The 20,633-nt window shown below is 42.7% G+C and overlaps 1 protein-coding gene and 1 pseudogene across 1 annotated transcript in view; both read right to left on the bottom strand.

The window, feature by feature from the left end:
* LOC126176615 (sodium- and chloride-dependent GABA transporter ine-like) overlaps window positions 1-20,633 on the bottom strand; it is a 339,257-nt gene that overhangs the window by 233,675 nt on the left and 84,949 nt on the right. The gene's annotated exons all lie outside the window — the stretch shown is intronic.
* LOC126103006 (5S ribosomal RNA) lies at window positions 9,410-9,527 on the bottom strand (annotated as a pseudogene).

Here is a 20,633-nt window from a genome sequence, read left to right as displayed (position 1 = left end):
TATAGATTTAAGTGTCAGGAAATCTTTTCTGAAAGTATTTGTATGGAGTGTAGCCACATATGGAAGTGAAACGTGGACGATAAATAGTTTGGACAAGAATAGAATAGAATAGAAGCTTTCGAAATGTGGTGCTACAGAAGAATGCTGAAGATTAGATGGGTAGATCACATAACTAATGAGGAGGTATTGAATAGGATTGGGGAGAAGAGAAGTTTGTGGCACAACTTGACAAGAAGAAGGGACCGGTTGGTAGGACATGTTCTGAGGCATCAAGGGATCACAAATTTAGTACTGGAGGGCAGCGTGGAGGGTAAAAATCGTAGAGGGAGACCAAGAGATGAATACACTAAGCAGATTCAGAAGGATGTAGGCTGCAGTAGGTACTGGGAGATGAAGAAGCTTGCACAGGATAGAGTAGCATAGAAAGCTGCATCAAATCAGTCTAAGGACTGAAGACCGCAACAACAACGACGCCTTCGGTCGAGGATGACACGGCGGTCGGTCGGTACTGTTAGGCCTTCCGAGGCCTTTTCGGACGGATTATAGTATCACGGAAGGTATCTCATAACGTCGCTATCACTGTTTGGTACCGAGCTAAGCTGAGTGACGTAGCGTTGACGTTCCGTCTAGTGTGAAGACTTCACCATTTGACGGTGACATCGCCTGCCTTTCCTTTCCGTTGACGTCTCATGGGAATTGGCCTTTATCCTGAACGAGCTTTAGAAATAGCAGATGGCCGTGTCGCTAGGTATCAGGCGGCCGCCGGGAGTGCCAGCAATTTCCCCCCCGCGGGCGGGCGGAGGGTGGTGGGGGAACGGGGACGCGCTGCCGCGGCATGTGCACGTGCCGGGGGGCGTTGCGCAGGGCGTCAACTTGACCCGCTTCCCTGTGAACGCCAGAAGAGCGCCGGGCCAGCGCAGGTCCCCCGCTTCCTGCCGCGCCGCTGGATCGCCCACATCCTGGCCGTCCTCAACTCTAGACGCCGTCTCCGCTTCCACTCCGCGGACTGCCTCATTGCCCTCCTGGCCGCACAACCCGTGGGCCTCGTTATCCGATACGGCTGCTGCTGGTACTGCTGCCAGCGACACTTAGCCATTTGCCTCCCGCTGCGCTGACGATGATTTGTGTGCGTCCACAGCTCTGCGAATCCACTGCGCTTAAAGACAGGAGTTAGACGGTCAGTCTGCCACGCGACGCTGGTCTTTCGTTACTGTTTATGTCGATTCACGCCGGGTGTCACTCACATGAACGTCAAAACATTCCTCAGTGCTCTTCAGATGGCGATAGCGAAACTCGATTGGAAGATTCCGTCAAAGACTCTCGGGAATAGTTTCAGTTTCGAAGTTGACACGGGGACGCTTACGACGTTGTCTGCCAACACTGGTGTTTAATCTGATCTCGTTGCGCTCACGCATGTTACAGTAATCTAGTTTGCACTGTCCCCCCCCCCCCCCCCCCCCCCAAACAGTTTTGATCAACTAATGACAATTTCAATTCCTTCTACTCGTGTATTTGCTCTCTTCCTTTCCTTTAACATTCGTTCAATTTTTCAACGTGTCCCTTCTTCAGACCACTTCAAATCTCTTGTTCTGCTTCTGCCATGGAATCATGAATTTAACAATTTCCTTCTGAAAATATCACTTTCTACTACATACCACCCCCTTTTCCTCTTTTATGCTGTGTATTCGTAAACCTGTTAATTTCTCGGATCCAGATAGCTCGTTTATTTTCCCAGAGATAATCTAACATCTCTGGGACCTTAGTTTCTCCAATGATAAATAGACGTCAATAACGTACGGGAATGCATCCGAGTGACGTCGTCTACAACCGCCGATATGTCAACAGGAGCACACCGTGCCGTTGTTAAGGCAAAACTGCTGTAAGAAAGCGCAGTGCAAGCGAATTTAAAACCTTCGTTTTCAGAGAAATTCCGTAAACACACACACAATATATTACACACAGAGTAAACACTAGCGCCATCACAAAATAAAGACGACCGACGTCAGAAGTTATCGATAGTGAAATTAATGATCAACGGGCGAGGTAACACAAACCCTATTCCTCTGTTTTTTTTTGCCAAATGAGGCAGCAGGAGTTCAAGAAAAATCTCTTTTCATAAGGTTAATTGCTACTTTAATTTCAACAGCTTCCTTAATGATACTATCCCAACAGCTGGAAGCGCCTGCCGGAACCTCCTCGTTGTTATATCCCGTATGATGATTGTTGCCAAGACAGTGTTCTCTGATGGCAGATTTGCTCGATTGTTGTAAGCGTATGTGCTGCTTATGCTCTGTACACCGGTCCTCCACAATCCTGATGATCTGCCCAGCATATGACGTGCCATAGCTGCAAGGAATACGGTAGACGCCCTACTTACGCAAACCAAGATCATCCTTTACAGAACCTAAAAGGATCCTGATCGTAGATCGTGGTCGAAAAACAGACTTGGCATCATATTTTCGCAAAATACAACCAATCCTATTAGAAATGATCCCTTCGTGAGGCAAAAAGGCCGTACACTTTGGTGTCACCTCCGTAGTATCATCTTCACCCAGTGCACAGTTGTTCGATAACGCAACGCACGTCTAATCTGTCTTTCACTGTAACCATTCCTGACGAAATCTGACTCTGAGATGGTTCTCTGGCATATCGTGTAGCAAAACACTTTGCTACTCTGTTGAGCTCTATAGTAGGTCAGTGTGGGCACTACATTAAGAACTCGACGTATTTCTTACGTCGATTAGATATAGTTGAAACGGGATGGCCGTTGTCACCTGTTACTGCCAATTTGTTTATGGACGATTTCGAAGAATGTACCCTGGAGTCGGCGGCTTTGAAAATTGCGTGTTTTTCAGATATGTAAACGATGCTTCTGTTGTTTGGCCTCATGTCAGTGAGAATTTGAACGACTTTTTAGAACACCTGTGTTCAATCCATCGGAATATTCGTTTCAAGCGGGACATGGAAAAGAATGTCTGTCTCCCTTTCGTTGGCGTGTGTCAGGAGAAAGGTGGATGGCACATTGGGACTTTACGTTTGTATGAAGTGTACTCACATTGACTTGTATCTACAGACTGAGGGAAGATGAACTTTCGCATAACTTGTCATTTACAAGTGATGGAATTTTTGTGTATTATAAAACAGTAATGTGAACTATAAAAATAAAGAAATCTCACACAACAGGTGCTTTTTACACAATAAGACAAACAATATTATAAAATTTGTTTAGAAATGCTTTCACTAGTAAAAGTCGTACTCCATTGGCTCAACGTGAAGGGGTACTTCGCACCTTGGTTCACAGGTCCAATGTTATATCAGACCCTGAGAGTTTGTCAGTTGAGTTAGTCCAGGTCGAAGTCACCTTTCGTCAGAATGGTTATAAAGAAAGATAGCTTATACGTGCTTTGTGCTATCGACCAGCTGTGCACAGGGTGACTGATGATACTGCAGAGGGTTACGAAGGGAGTATTTCGGTGTTTTTCGACAACCATCTAAGATCAGTGTCCTTTTAGGTTCCCTAAAGGATGATCTCTATTTTCATAATGGAAGTGTCTACCGTATTCCTTGCAGTTGTGGCACTTCATATATTGGACAGACTATCAGGACTGTGGAGAACCGGTGTACAGAGCACAAGCGGCACACACGCTTACAGCAGCCGAGCAAATTCACATCTGCAGAACATTGTCTCGGCACCAGTCATCCTATGGAATATAACACGGCTTTTCTGGCATGCACTTCCAGCTAAGGAAGCTGTGGAAATTAAATTAGCAAGCAACTTTATGAATAGAGATGGTGGTTTCTGTTTAAATTCTGCATGGAATCCTGCAGTCTCATTTGTTAAAAAACAGAGGGACAGAGTTTATGCTACCTCATCCCTTGATTAATAATTTGACTATCGGTAACTTCTGATGTCGCTCATCTTTGATTTGTGATGGCGCTAGTGTTTCTGTGTGCCCATTGTTTATGCTGGATCAAATCCTCTATGGGTGATGTTTAAATCCTTTATGGATCATTCCAAGTTACGTTTTCCTAAATCACGTAGGACGGGTGTTGGACCGATCCTTTGCAACAGACGCGACATGTACCCTTTTCCATCCCCGTCCAATTCGAGCTTGTGCTCCGTCTCTAATAACATCAGAAGCCGATAGAACGACAAAACCTAATCTTCCTTCGTCTTCATATACTGCGATACACACATAGGAACAACAGAACACCTATATTAATATAAACAAGTACATTCAATGCACCTGAAGACAAGCTGCTATTTAAGAATTAAAATATAACCCATACATATACATGCTGTCCCAGGAGGGACAGTCTGTATTCAGGATACGACAGGGGCAATTACTCGAAGCAGAAGTGTATATCTTAAAAGATAGGAACACTTTTTTATCTTCGCTACTGTGAGAAACATCTACTCTACTGAACAAGTGCTCACTGCTCGTAAGATACGAATTTTAAAGCCCATTTTCAATGTTTTTTTTTCTCTCTCTCTTCGAATGAACGTCGCTGTCTTATTTCTGAATATTGATCATTCCTCCTGGGAAACCTACGTGTTTCAAAATGCTCCCGTAATGTTAACATAAAATTCAAGAATACCTTACTGGTAGTTTAATGTGTAGTTTCGGAAAACATTGTGACGTTGTTTGCTATGCTCGCAGAAAATGGCAGCCCGGAAAAACACCACAGGCTACAGTTTTAGTAACTGCGAATGTGGGCAGTTAGTTAAGCTGCCCCTAATGTAGGTTAATCGACTGGTGGATTTGGGCCGGCCATTGCAGCAACACGTTCCTGACCTCGCACTGACAGTATGTCCCTCTGCCAGAAGCTCTGTATGCATTTTCTGCCACTTCAGAAGACACACTAATACGAAAGCGTCAAAATGTCCTCCTCGGATGAAAGTAAGGTCCATTTTAGACACTTTTAACTGAGAAGATGTGCCAATGCCTCGCGTCAAAACACAATTAAGAAGATATATTTCGAAAATAGAGGGATAGTGTCAGATTGTATTGTTTAATTTGGACCAGGAGGCATTTATGAATGACTCAGTGCTAAGATCACGGCACACAAAGGCAAGCGTTCGTGTTCAACCCCCCTCCGCCATACATTTTCAATCCATCATACATTTTCAGTCCCCTTCAGTAAAATGATGTGCTTTTACTGGAAGACGTTTATCTACGAGTATGGCGGTTGTCCAGCCCTCCTATAAGTTACCAAAATTTTGGAAGGGTCTGTCTGGAATATTTCACCCCTAATACCTTTTAATTATCATTATCCTCCGATTCAGTAGTCGTCCTTTGTTTCGAGTGCAAGTCCACTTTGTATTGGATTGGCGTATACTGTCCATATATACACTATGCGATGAAAAGTATCCGGACACCTGGTTGAAAATGACTTACAAGTTCGGGGCGCCCTCCATCGGTAATGCAGGTATTCAATTTGGTGTTGGCCCACCCTTAGCCTTGATGACAGCTTCCACTCTCGCAGGCATAAGTTCAGTCATGTGCTGGAAGGTTTCTTGGGGAATGGCAGGCCATTCTTCACGGAGTTCTGCACTAAGGAGAGGTATCTATGTCGGTCGGTGAGGCCTGGCACGAAGTCGGCGTTCCAAAACATCCCAAAGGTGATACATAGGAGCCCGCATCTCGTGGTCGTGCGGTAGCGTTCTCGCTTCCCACGCCCGGGTTCCCGGGTTCGATTCCCGGCGGGGTCAGGCATTTTCTCTGCCTCGTGATGGCTGGGTGTTGTGTGCTGTCCTTAGGTTAGTTAGGTTTAAGTAGTTCTAAGTTCTAGGGGACTGATGACCATAGATGTTAAGTCCCATAGTGCTCAGAGCCATTTGAGCCATTTTTGATACATAGGATTCAAGTCAGGACTCTGTGCAGGCCAATCCATTACAGGGATGTTATTGTCGTGTAACCACTCCGCCACAGGGGGTGCATTATGAGGTGCTCGATCGTGTTGAAAGATGCAATCGCCATCCCCGAATTGCTCTTCAACAATGGGAAGCAAGAAGGTGCTTGAAAGATCAATGTAAGCCTGTGCTGTGATAGTGCCACGCAAAACAACAAGGGGTGCAAGCACCCTCCATGAAAAACACGATCACACCATAACAGCACCGACTCCGAATTTTACTACTGGCACTACGCAAGCTGGCAGATGACGTTCACCGGGCATTAGCCACACGCACGCCCTGCCATCGGATCGCCACATTGTGTACCGTTTTCCGTCACTCCACACAACGCGTTTTCCACTGTTCAATCGTCAAATGTTTACACTCCTTACGCCAAGCGAGGCGTCGTTTGGCATTTACCGGCGTGATGTGCGGCTTATGAGCAGCCACTCGACCATGAAATCCAAGTTTACTCACATCTCGCCTAATTGTCACAGTACTTGCAGTGGATCCTGATGCAGTTTGGAATTCCTGTGTGATGGTCTGGATAGATGTCTGCCTATTACACATTACGACCCTCTTCAACTACCGGAGGTCTCTGTCAGTCAACACACGAGGTCGGCCTGTACGCTTTTGTGCTGTACGTGTACCTTCACGTTTCCACTTCACTACCACATCGGAAACAGTGGACGTCTGACGCAAGTGACACCCAATCACTTGACCACGTTCGAAGTCAGTGAGTTCCGCGGAGCGCCCCGTTCTGCTCTCTCACGATGTCGCTGATGTGGAGTACCTGGCAGTAGGTGGCAGCACCATGTACCTAGTACGAAAAACGTATGTTTTTGGGTGTGTCCAGATACTTTTGATCACATAGTGTGAGTGAATTCTTTATGAACGTACGAGTATTTTGTCATATATAGTATGGGGGACGTGCGTTATTATGAAGCAGCACGGAACTTGACGCACCATTCCAGAACGGCGTGTTTCGACAGTTGTGCTATCCCATACACATTCTTCACTCTCCACAGATGTCTACCGGTGTATGTCCTTCGGCAGCTAAGAAAAGAATAACAGCACGTTGGTCCTGTTTGGAGGTATTTAGTGCACGCACATGGGAATGACACGAATGCCCTAACCTACACGTCGGTGCTTATATACCGGCGTCGGAGTCTAAGTTGCTTATACCCTGCACCAATGCCAACAAACGAAAACTTTTTGAATGCTCCTTCCGTTTCTTTCACATTTCAATAATCATTCACTTTGTTGACATGCACAATGATAGCGTTCCTTGCTTCTTTCGTCATTGCATACATTTATGGTCTAACAAAGAACACGTAGCTAAGTTTTTTTTTTTTTTTTCGCAAACGTGAGCATTAAAAGTGTTATGCACACGAGTTCAAAGCTGAAAAAGTAACGAAGAAGAAGTAGTACCATTAAGCAAACAAACATTGGGTTTGTAGTTCCAGCTTCATTCGCTATCGATATAAACACACTAAGAGTGGAATTAAATGGATTACGAAAGCATCTTTTTCACGTCGCATCCTTCTTGTTTTTTCGAAGTATATTAACAACAAACCAGTTGCATTAACGAGGGTGCATGTGTCGTATTAGTAGAGCAAACATGCATTCGAGAACAGAAAAACGTTAGAAACTGTCTTCCTGACACCGCGTTATTAACGTAAGCATTGTAATTTGTAGTATCTAAAACAGCTGTTGCGTGCACACGACAGAAATAATGAACAACAAGCTATCGTAAACAGTAGTCTGCTGATGTTTTGGGTTGTTTAAGATGGCGGCAGGCCCCGCCAAGTCTGGCTTCAAAACAGCATACAGCGTAAGTCTAAAGCGCCATCATCTTATTTTGTTTTTACCTTATAGGACTACAGAAGAGGACCAGAGATGCAGCAATGTGCCGCAGCCGTTTGACGTTGTCGACGTAGGAAGTTATCTAGTTTGTTGCCATACAGACGAACAGAAATTTCTTCACAACCGAAAAGTATATACAACACCCTTACATAATCACAGTGAAATTCTTGTTACTCATAACCATTCCTAAAAGTGTGTGTTTACCGGGCGATGTCAGAAAGTATATAGTACCGGTAAGTTTTATTTTGTTTAACTTTGTTGTACTCAGTTCATCCTGGTAAATGAGAACTTGTTTAATATGTCAGTCAGAACAATTAGCAGGTTAAATTATCAGAATTCTTCATGTATCATAAAATTCAGACAACTGTTTCAATTTCTATTCATATATAAATTCATTGTCTGTCATATTGTATAGTTAAAATTCACCATTGATTAATTTTTCTCTCCACATCTACTTCAAGTAATGCGTTTGTGGTCTGTTTCAATGAATGAAGGTATGTCCGAGCGTATAAAGTCTCTATGTTGAAAACAGAGGCAATGTTTTAACAGAGTTGGTTATCTTATACGTATGATGTAGTCATCTTATTGTCTGTACAAGCGTACTAGAAGTTCGTCGACATTAAACTTTGTGAAGAATCGTAAGAATCAGTTTATCTTTGGAGATATAATAGTTTACTAAAGAAGGTCGCAAATGTTCAGCAGTTAAAAGATACAGTACACGGAAAATTTTGTACCATTGTAACATAATGTAGGCTTTCACGTCCTGTGTTTACTTCAATTAAAATTTCCGTGTTGGGAGGCCGTGGTCTATATACAAACTATTTAATGACGTTTTGCGCCTATCAACAGGAGACATCTTCGGAGATAAATCAGCAACTATATCGAAAGCTTAAACTGATTCTGAATTAATACAATTATATGAAAGCCATCACAATACGCCACGTGAGCCGAATGCGTGATTATCTCTCGCCGGTGACATCTTCGTATACTAAAAAATAATCGACCATTACTGTCCTGACCAAAGTTGGTATCCATATTTTATTTAATGTGCTCACCTTTTCTTTTCTATCAAAATTGTCACGATTTGTTACAGATCGATACCCCTTGCGCTGCCCCCCCCCCCCCCCCTCTCCGACCTGGTTAGTTATGATCTGGGTAATTTGCCTACGATTTAAGAAAAGCTAGTTTTTCACCCATCTCAGTGTTTATAACGTCACGTCTCCTCAACCGTGGGTCGTACACTAATTCTGTAGGTACTTTCAGTAATATATGTGTATACTTAAGTTTGAGTGCATGAACATGACTGCTTGTTGTAAGCGATAAATTTTTAACCTTTCATTATTTTGCAGGGGGTGTCGACGAGAAAAAGATTGTATGAGGTTTGAAACTATGAGTTAAGTTTGTTGGAGGTCGGTAAGTGCTCTCATTCTCAAATGCAGGACGAATAAGCACTCCGTCATCAGGCCACCAGTGGCCCATCGGGATCATCCGACCGCCGTGTCATCCTGAGCTGAGGATGCGGATAGGAGGGACGTGTGGTCAGCACACCGCTCTCCCGGTCGTTACGATGGTTTTCTTTGACCGGAGCCGTTACTATTCGATCGAGTAGCTCCTCAATTGGCATCACGAGGCTGAGTGCACCGCGAAAAATGGCAACAGCACATGGCGGTCCGGATGGTCACCCATCCAAGTGCCGGCCACGCCCGACAGCGCTTAACTTCGGTGACCTGACGGGAACCGGTGTATCCACTGCGGCAAGGCCGTTGCCCGCAGGACGAATACAGAGTGGGTAAATTGCGCGCCGCGAGTTACATTGCCTCAAGACGTATACACACTTTCTAATTTTAATAGTTAGGTCATAGGTCGGTCGAAGGCAATGGCATACCATCTCCATTAGGACCATGGCTAGTAACACTCAGTGATGCTCAAAACAATCTTTAGATTGATGGCTACTTTACTTGCGAAAAATTTATTATTAACGTGGAAGGTGTGAAGACAGCATAGATTGTTGGACGTTGCGTGGCAATGTTTACAAAGAAAAAGAACGTTCAGTTGATTAATTGCTACAAAGCGCGTGTGTTGTGTGCTACATACAGTCAAGGAAAGAACGCTATGATGTGGAAGGTCCTTTGTATAAAGCAGTGCTATGCTAAGGACGGAAGAATTTATAAGCTATGACACTGTCAGGGCAACAGCACGTCTTGTTCTGTGAGATGCAGGGATAGTGGTTAAGGCACCTCTCGCGTAAAGCGGGAAATCCTGGCTCGTGTCCCCGTCCGGCACAAATTTTCATTGTCGTCATTCCTTTATACAGCTGCGAATACATTTCATGTACCATTCTTTGTGGTTCATGCGCAATAAATAAATTCTTTGTGCTTCATGCGCAATAAATATTCGCACCTTTGTTGAGTAATTGGTTGTTGGACTTCAGATGACGAAATCGATTTCTTGGTGCATTTTAACATGCATTTGTTGGAACATTTCCGTATATATTCTATCTGCAAAAAGAGCTATATTACAGCGATCCCTCAGTTATTAGCATCATCCAAAATTTTTACGCCGCATGTCCTGGAATTCAGCAAAGAGGTGTGGCCGCAATAAATGTAGCTACATAGATGGCAGGGACCAGACGCCGTTCCAGATCGTCACCAGGTAGGAGCAGTATCAACAATACATCTTTGGTCACCGAAAAACAATGACAGCAAGCATCGATGAAAACAACAAATTGTGGCGTGCCTCACTTCAGAATATAGGCCTAATAAGCAGTTCTGTTTCGAGCTAAAAATCCATTATAAAGATTTCTTGCATTCATTCAATGCAATAAGCTCAAATTGTTCAAATGGCTCTGAGCACTATGGGACTTAACTTCTAAGGTCATCAGTCCCCTAGAACTTAGAACTACTTAAATCTAACTAACCTAAGGACATCACACACATCCATGCCCGAGGCAGGATTCGAACCTGTGACAATGTAATAAGCTTGTTATATTATTTACAACAATTCTGCAGGCGAAATTAAAAAAAAAACATTTCTCGCATTTACTTCGTCGTTCCAAATAATTTGAAATTTATGAAACTATGAGATCTTGTAGCTGGCTGCAGATTAACAGTGAATTTTCAGTAAGTGAATTTTCAGAAACAATAAGCTCATTAAAGAGAGGGTATGTTTTCAGTGATGTGGGAAATTAGTAACTTGATTGGCAAAGGCTGCTTATGTAACCCACTCTGCAAACTTTACTAGCGTGCAACCGAGTCGTAAAACGCGTCTCAGCATATAATATAAATATTCTGATAATACTCTCATGAAGTTAATTAACCTATTGTCTGTTCTCTATTACGTAAATTTACAGGAATCAACCTTGTGCATTTACTCTAGTGTCTAAGTGTGTGTATGTTCCGAGTTCAGTTCTTCCGCTGAATTAACGAAGAGCAGTGGCAGGAGGATTACAAAAAGAAAATATTTTTGGTACATTAGATTTAGCGTAACCACGCAGAGACCACTCACTCCTTACTCCTCCAGCGTACTGCATTGTATCATATCAACCAAACACAAAAGTAACATTTAAACGCCAGACAAAAATTCAACCTATACTACTCTGGACCATTTATGTCATCACTATACTATTTATAGAAATTTTGAGACGAAAAATATGTAGACTTCTGCAGACAGCTTCACCAACTCAGAGGACTAATATGTAGGGCGACAAGGGCAATATTTCTTAATTATTAAAAAAGGTAATTAAAATTTGGATAAAATTCTGTTCTGTACCGAGTAGCTGCTTCGTAACTGTAAAGTGAAAAATCGAACCGGCGAACAAACAGAATGAATCCACAGCCTCCTTGAATAAAGCTGAATTTCCAATTTTTTTATAAAAGAAATACAAAATTTCTGTGATTGAAGAACGAATGTTAATTAAACAGAGAGAATTCTTACAACGCCCACAAAGAAGAAACAGTTAATTAGTAAGAGGGATATAAACTACACTAAATTTCATGAAACATTCATTTGTTTTGCTAGGAAGTCGCAACACGGCAAGCCGAACTTACTATTAGTAATGAAAATACTTTATGCTTGCATCTCCCGTTGAATCATAATCTATCTGCTTTTCGTGTCTCTGTAGTATTTTTTTTTTGGATATCCCACTGCTATACAGCAGTTAATATTTCGAATATCAGTTCTGAGGCTGCCTATCATGTCAAGAAACACACACATCAGTACACATGCTTACAGTTGATGTGCACATTATTCGAACAATGTTGTTAATTTTTAAATTTGATACCCATGCTAATGGAATCAGTAGCAAAATCAACGCGTTGTAAGACTTTTTAAATCACTAGTTATGTCGTGACTCCCTAATAATCCCATTACCATTAACTGATTTACAGAGATGATTGATAATTCCATTCAACGTCGATGCGTTCGTTTTCTGGCTATGTCGCTAAATGCATCAAACTACGCATCTCTCAACTTTGTTTGGTCAGATAACTGTTTCGTACAAGGAACTCTGTTCAGCGGTTTTCGTCAAAAGCCGTTTTCCTTCTCACGAAGAACAGAAATACCACTTCTACCTAAGATCACTTGCAGTTGATAAGTTTTTTCTAAAAAAACTGCTGACGTCTTTTATGGCGATAAAAAAGTCAAACTATTAAATGCATCAGTATTAAAAGTTCGCCTTTGCGTCAATTAATTGTCGGTCAGACATCGCACATTATTTTCACTTCCTACTTCCAGTTTTTCTGGCAGTCACTATGATCTTTGTTTTCATTTTTCTCCGTTTTCACTGCAGCATGAGAGTAGATTTTGCTTGATTCACTACCAAACACGATTAAACTCTACTCTCCGTGCAAATTATTTTAAATGAGGATGCACACTGTCGTTTCATATAAAGCTTGATAACACTATCTTATGTTGTTGATAATTCATGATTATTTACATGCTGCGGCGAAGAATTTAAAATTATGTAGTATACTAAGACTAGACTAGGCTGAAACCCGCCAGATAGCCGAGAGCGCTAACGCGCTGCTTCCTGGACTCGGGTAGGCGCGCCGGCTCCACATCGAATCCGCACGGCGGATTAACGACAACGGCTGTTGTGTCGGCCAGCCTGGATGTGGTTTTTAGGCGGTTTTCCACATCCTACTAGATGAATACCGGGCTGGTCCCCACGTCCCGCCTCAGTTACACGACTCACAGACATTTGAAACACATTCACACTATTTCACGATTTACACTAGACGCAGACAGCTGGGGAACACTAATTCCGTCCTGGGGGGTACGGGGTGGCGGCAGGAAGGGCATCCGGCCATCCCTTACACTTAACATTCCAAATCCGGTTAACCATGGCCGACCCTGCGTAACCGAGGGACAGGGCGCAAGCGACAGAATAGAACTAAGAGTAGGCTGAAAGCCGCAGGCAGTGTCCAACCAATCACATTATCTGTAATTATCTCTATGACTCGAAGATTCACTTTGCCGATAGTTCCTTTGTCGTCCACGTCCTCGTGTTTTCCACTTGACAAATCTAAGCATACTGATCAAGCTTCTTCCAATGGAGACAGTCATCAAAGAAGTTGTACGTAACTTATTTTTGTGCCAGGGTAAAGGTGTGTATGAAAAATTAAAGGGAATTGTGGGGAGGGGGGGTATTAAAGGTCTCTTACAATTGTACGGTGGATATCACATTGTTTTGACGTCTTCATTCCGTTGTTGCGTCAAAGTCTACTGTCTATCGTGCTCTCACTCCACTATATATTGCATCGATGTTCTGAATTTAACCCAAGACGTACTGACCTCCTCCCGTTCCACCACAGGCATTCACACTGGCTGCCTCTGTGCCGAGCGTCAGGAGACTAGAGAGAGTTAGTGGCGTCGCCATTGGAGTCGAATGCGTTGTGTCTGCTACACGGGATAATGTTTTTCCGCTAGTAGCTATTCACTGAAAGATACCCTAGTGGCCACTATCGATTGACGTCATGCTCGATCAGGCAGTCACAGTGTCTAGTACACTATAAATGGACTATGAGAACTATCTGAAAGGACACCACATACTACGAGTATCAAACCACCAACGAATGTAACAACCAGCATAATAAAATGGTAAAGTTGTCGATGTCAAGTATTTTGTGTGTCAGAGATACTAAACTACACTAGACAGAACGTTGTCCACAAACGAGTCAAGCCAGTTGTTGTTTAATAAGTAAGGAGTTCTACAGCTTCCAAATCTAGTACGGCAAATAAAAGTCGAGACAGGAAGATGAGAACGACGTTTAGGGTTTCTACGTTTATCGTCGACGAGGTCATCAGACCCTCCTTTCAAAACACTATCCATTCCATTCAATTGCTCTTCAAGTCCTTTGCTGTCTCTGACAGAATTACAATGTCATCGGCGAACCTCGAAAGTTTTTATTACTTCTCCACGGATTTTAATACCTACTCCGAATTTTTCTTTTGTTTCCTTCACTGCTTCCTCAATATGCAGATTGAATAACATCGGGGAGAGGCTACAACCCTGTCTCACTCCCTTCCCAACCGCTGCTTCCCTTTCATGCCCCTCAACTCTTATAACTGCCATTTGGTTTCTATACAAATTGTAAATAGCCTTTCGCGCCCTATATTTTACCCATGCCACCTTCAGAATTTGAAAGAGAGTATTCCAGTCAACATTGTCAAAAGCTTTCTCTAAGTCTACAAATGCTAGAAACGTAGGTTTGCCTTTCCTTAATCTTTCTTCTAAGATAAGTCGTAGGGTCAGTATTGCCTCACGTGTTCCAATATTTCCACGGAATCCAAACTGATTTTCCCCTAGGTCGGCTTCTACTAGTTTTTCCATTCGTCTGTAAAGAATTCGCTTTAGTATTTTGCAGCCGTGACTTATTAAACTGATAGTTCGGTAATTTTCACATCTGTGAACACCTGCTTTCTTTGGGATTGGAATTATTATATTCTTCTTGAAGTCTGAGGGTATTTCGCCTGTCTCATACATCTTGCTCACCAGATGGTAGAGTTTGGTCAGGACTGGCTCTCCCAAGGCTGTCAGTACTTCTAATGGAATGTTGTCTACTCCGGGGGCCTTGTTTCGACTCAGGTCTTTCAGTGCTCTGTGAAACTCTTCACGCAGTATCGTATCTCCCATTTCATCTTCATCTACATCCTCTTCCATTTCCATAATATTGTCCTCAAGTACATCGCCCTTGTATAGACCCTCTCTATATATTCCTTCCACCTTTCGGCTTTCCCTTCACTGCTTAGAACTGGGTTTCCATCTTAGCTCTTGATATTCATGCAAGTGGTTCTCCTTTTTCCAAAAATCTCTTTAATTTTCCTGTAGGCAGTATCTATCTTACCCCTAGTGAGATAAGCCTCTACATCCTTACATTTATCCTCTAGCCATCCCTGCTTAGCCATTTTGCACTTCCTGTCGATCTCATTTTTGAAACGATTGTATTCCTTTTTGCCTGCTTCATTTACTGCATTTTTATATTTTCTCCTTTCATCAATTAAATTCAATATTTCTTCTGTTACCCAAGGATTTTTACCAGCCCTCGTCTTTTTACCTACTTGATCCTCTGCTGCCTTCACTACTTACTTCATCCCTCAAAGCTACCCGTTCTTCTTCTACTGTATTTCTTTCCCCCATTCCTGCCATTTGTTCCCTTACGCTCTCCCTGAAACTCTGTACAACCTCTGCTTTAGTCAGTTTATCCAGGTCCCATCTCCTTAAATTCCCAGCTTTTTGCAGTTTCTTCAGTTTTAATCTACAGTTCATAACCAATAGATTGTGGTCAGAGTCCACATCTGCCCCTGGAAATGTCTTACAATTTAAAACCTAGTTCCTAAATATGTCTTACCATTATATAATCTATCTGAAATCTGTCAGTATCTCCAGGTTTCTTCCATGTATACAACCTTCTTTTATGATTCTTGAACCAAATGTTAGCTATGATTAAGTTGTGCTCTGTGCAAAATTCTACCAGGCGGCTTCCTCTTTCATTTCTTATCCCCAATCCATATTCACCTACTACGTTTCCTTCTCTCCCTTTTCCTACTGCCGAATTCCAGTCACCCATGACTATTAAATTTTCGCGTCCCTTCACTATCTGAATAATTTCTTTTATTTCATCATACATTTCTTCAATTTCTTCGTCATCTGCAGAGCTAGTTGGCATATAAAATTGTACTACTGTAGTAGGCATGGGCTTCGTGTCTATCTTGGCCACAATAATGCGTTCAGTATGCTGTTTGTAGTAGCTTAGCCGCATTCCTATTTTTTTTATTCATTATTAAACCTACTCCTGCATTACCCGTATTTGATTTTGTATTTATAACCCTGTATTCACCTGTAGTCTTGTTCCTCCTGCCACCGAACTTCACTAATTCCCACTATATCTAACTCTAACCTATCCCCCCGATTAAGGGATCTGACATTCCACGCTCCGATCCGTAGAACGCCAGTTTTCTTTCTCCTGATAACGACGTCCTCTTGAGTAGTCCCCGCCACGAGATCCGAATGGGGGACTATTTTACCTCTGGAATATTTTACCCAAGAGGACGCCATCATCATTAACCATACAGTAAAGCTGCATGCCCTCGGGAAAAATTACGGCTGTAGTTTCCCCTTGCTTTCAACCGTTCGCAGTACGAGCACAGCAGGCCGTTTTGGTTAGTGTTACAAGGCCAGATCAGTCAATCATCCAGACTGTTGCCCCTCCAACTACTGAAAAGGCTGCTGTCCCACTTCAGGAACCACGCGTTTGTCTGGCCTCTCAACAGATACCCTCCGTTGTGGTTGCACCTACGGTACGGCTATCTGTATAGCTGAGGCACGCAAGCCTCCCCACCAACGGCAAGGTCCATGGTTCATCGGGGAGAGGGGATGGAGAAGGGTAGGGTAGGATGGAGAAGGAAATGGGCCGTGCGCTTTACATAGGAATCACCCAGCATTTGCAAGGAGGGATTTAGGGAATCACGGAAATCTTTACTCTTGATAGCCAGACAGGGATTTGAACCGTCGCCCTCTCGAACGCGAGTCCCGTGTGCTAACTACTGCGTCACCTCGATGGTTTTCAACATACGGACGACACGATGCAGTAATCTTTTGTCATGCGTGCAAGGTACTGCCGCGGCACGGTACATCAGGAGCCTTGAGATGGAGGGAAATTACACGCGTTCCACGGAAAGATTCACTGTCACAGCAGATAGACGCCAGATAAGGCGAGCAAACACCTCTTGCGCACGGCGCAGCACTGGCGACTCAAGTCACACTAGCTGCACCGGAATAGTAAACAGTGTCGATCGAACCAGAAGTGCTATACCGTTTACTTTCCGATTATTTAAGACGGGTACATGCTCTCTTCTCATTACAAAACAAGCTTTAGTACAGTGAAAGCTGTGCAGGAAAGTGTCCAAACAACTTGCGAAGCAAGGCAAGAGCCCACCAACACAGCTTTATTGTTACTTTTGAAAACCTGCCGAAAACAAGATTACCATACAAAGATAAGAGACTCTAAAGTGTATGATACTCCGCGTTTTCTTTTTCTTTTTTTTCCCTGCACTTCGGTTGGTGCTGTGAAATTCGTTTTACGACACTGGCCTATATCATCTACCGAAAGCTTCCGCACAGGCTGCTCCTTCCTCTGTGCTACTGCCGTCAGTAGATAAGCACATATGTTTCAACACAATATAAAATTTGACGCATATGGGACGGGTGCCATTATACAGATTAATGCAACACATTTCTGGTAAAATAAACTCTGTTCTGAAATTTGTTTGTCCTCAGGCCCCCTCTGTCCACACGTTATGCTCATATACAAGCATAATTTACTTTCACATTCAAACCACATAAGCTTCCTGATTGTTATCTTCTGCACCTTTCACGATCTTCCTGGTACAGTCGCAGATATATACGAATACCTATTTATAACATGCACGAATTGGCTTAAGCTGCAGATCTTATGTAGCGCCTCCAGTACTACGCAGCAGATGCGTACACCCACCGCCAAATAAGTGCCTTTTACCGCAAACTTCTTAACTTCACGTCCCGCTCCGCGCTCCGAAAACCGAGCCAGACTTCCATATAGTATCTCGGTGGATACCAACACTCTTTTCGCTAAAATGAGTACGGTAGAACTGACGTTCGGCTGTAACTGATCGATTTGGTTGTGGTGATGGACTGACCTGTAGCATCGACCGATTTCTAGGTTAGATTTAAAGGTAATAATTTGGTTGTGAGATGTATAAGAGAAGAATGTGAGTACCAAACAGAGGCTGTGATAACAGACTGATCTGTAACGTTTCCTAATGTTTACGTTAGCGACGTAATTAATCGACACATTTCAGGCGAACGCCAGCTGTACCGTACTCGCTTTTGCCGCTCGTGCAACCGCCACCGACCGCGCGCCAACGAAACAAATGTGGCGCTAACAAGGGCTGTCGATACATCTGATATGCAGCTTATACATATATGCACTGTAACCAAGACTTTGAGCCCTTACCATTAGTGTTTCAGCTAATGTTAGGATAGATGGATGTCGTATCGAAAATCGAAGAGGCAAGTTGAAACGAAAAATTTGTCTCGAGGATGGCTGTGCATCAATTCTCCGGGGAATATCTCAAGTGCTTGTAGGCGAATACTTGCAGCGCTCTGCCATATACACAACTTCACATTATTTCAGAGGTCGTGTAGTAGACGCGGATACTTATATTTGATACGAACGGTAGAGGAATCCTTCCCTATCGCTTCTAAATACTTAATCCTAAGCCGTTCTCTTTCTTTCCAGCACTTTCCCTTCAATAATGTTTTTGATGAAAGTTGTGTGTCTGATGGAACGTCCAATTTCTTTTTTCCGTTTTTTTTTTTTTTAAATGAACTTCTCTCTTTGTTAACTTTTCCCTTAACAATTCCGGTTCGTTTTCTTTCTGTCTAACTCGTTCTTATTATTTTCCACCATATTCACATTGCAGCGGCTTCAAATCTGTTCTTTAAAATCCACCCAGGGTCCAACTTTCATTTTCATAGAGCTTTGTACCTATCATACTAGTGATTATGTAAAGGATTTTTCTGACATCTATATACATATGTTTGGTGATTAACATGTTTTTCTGAGTCATAAATGTCTGTTTTGCCAATGCACTCTTCCTCTTCATTTTCATTATCCGTCTCTTGTCCTCTGTGATTATACTACCGAGAGATAACAAATTTTATATTGCTTTTAATTCATCCCAATTGGCTCTGAGCACTATGGGACTTAACATCTGACGTCATCAGTCCCCTAGAACTTAGAACTACTTAAACCTAACTAACCTAAGGACATCACACACATCCATGCCCGAGGCAGGATTCGAACCTGCGACCGTAGCGGTCGCGCGATTCCAGACTGAAGCGCCTAATTCATCCCGTATTTTTCTGTACTACTATTGTGACTCGTACTTAAAGTGTATGCCAGAACTACTACTGAAACGGTGCACCTCGTATAGGTTAGCACTACTAAGGCGATTAGATTAATTACTGCGCAGTTGCAACCAGATACAAGAAAATAAAAGTGTTCTGAGTTGGGAGTGTAGCAGTCTAAAAATCCAAAAATCCCACTCAGTTCATTAGACAATGGTGGCGATTTTCTTTGTCATAACAAGTATGTTTAAAGTTTTGGTGAAGAAGTTTAAAAACTCGGCCATTGAGAAAAGAGGCATGCATGGAGAGGCTGTTACGAAATGAAAACACAAATTACTTCAAATACAGACTATTGTATTTAAAATTTCCTAGTTACTTTCGAGACTTGCACGAACTATCTTAAATATCCCGATTTAATATTAAGCCGAAAACACTACGAATATAATAACATATAGGGAATCATAATGCACAACTTTCAATGAGGACGCCACGAACGTTAAGATGAGACGTAATTGCGCCAAACCCTCATCAGAGTAGTGTTCTAAACGTACCACGAGAAGGGACATATTTCTAAGAAATGCTGCATTAGAATGTTCTCTATCCTCGAACAATAATAGTTGGTAATTTAAATTATTGTCGGTTATTTAACAGGGTATAGTCGCTCATATTGCACGAATTTTCGCAACGAGGCTTACAAGCAAATCCAGGAAACTACTGAAGAATAATTACTCCTCAGGTATCACCTGAAGACCACGCTGATAAAAATTCAAGCAATGTGAACGATTATACCCCGCTGAACACCCAAGAAGAATTTAAGTAAAATATTCGTCGGAAAAAGTTTCCAATCGAATACTACTTCGTTCTCTAAAGAAACACGTGCATATTAAACAACCTGCAAAGAGCACTCTAGCGTGGTTGTATCGTTCTTTGTAATACTGCCTATGCCTTGAATGGATCATCACATGCACGCTACTTGGAGACAAGCTTTTCAGTTCGAAATCGGTATCGGGATGAGTAAATATAAATTAAAGTTACTCTTTGTTCTTAATTCTTTTATTCGCTAGCTACAGTTGCTCATAACATCCACACAAATTTACTACGCATTAAAAAGTGGTGATGACAAACTCTGTTCCAACAAAAACACTGCACGTGGCTTTATCCCTACAGTGACTACACTGATGTGATAAAACGTCGTGGGATAGCAATATGCACATACACAGATGGCAGTAGTGTCGCGTACACAAAACATGAGAGGGTAGTGCATCGACGAAGCTGTCATTTGTACTCACGTGATACATGTGAAAGGTTTTCGACGTGATTACCACCGCACGACGGGGATTAACAGACCTTGAACACGGAATGGCAGTTGGAGCTAGAGGCATGGAACGTTCTATTTCGGAAATTGTTAGAGAATTATTCCGGGATCCACAGTGTCAATAGTGTGCTGAGAACACCAAATTTCAGGCATTATCTCGCACCACGGACAAA

This window comes from Schistocerca cancellata, chromosome 1 (genome assembly GCF_023864275.1).
Source record: "Schistocerca cancellata isolate TAMUIC-IGC-003103 chromosome 1, iqSchCanc2.1, whole genome shotgun sequence".
In the NCBI taxonomy this organism is placed as follows: Eukaryota; Metazoa; Arthropoda; class Insecta; order Orthoptera; family Acrididae; genus Schistocerca; species Schistocerca cancellata.
This window is presented reverse-complemented; position numbering and strand designations above follow the sequence as displayed.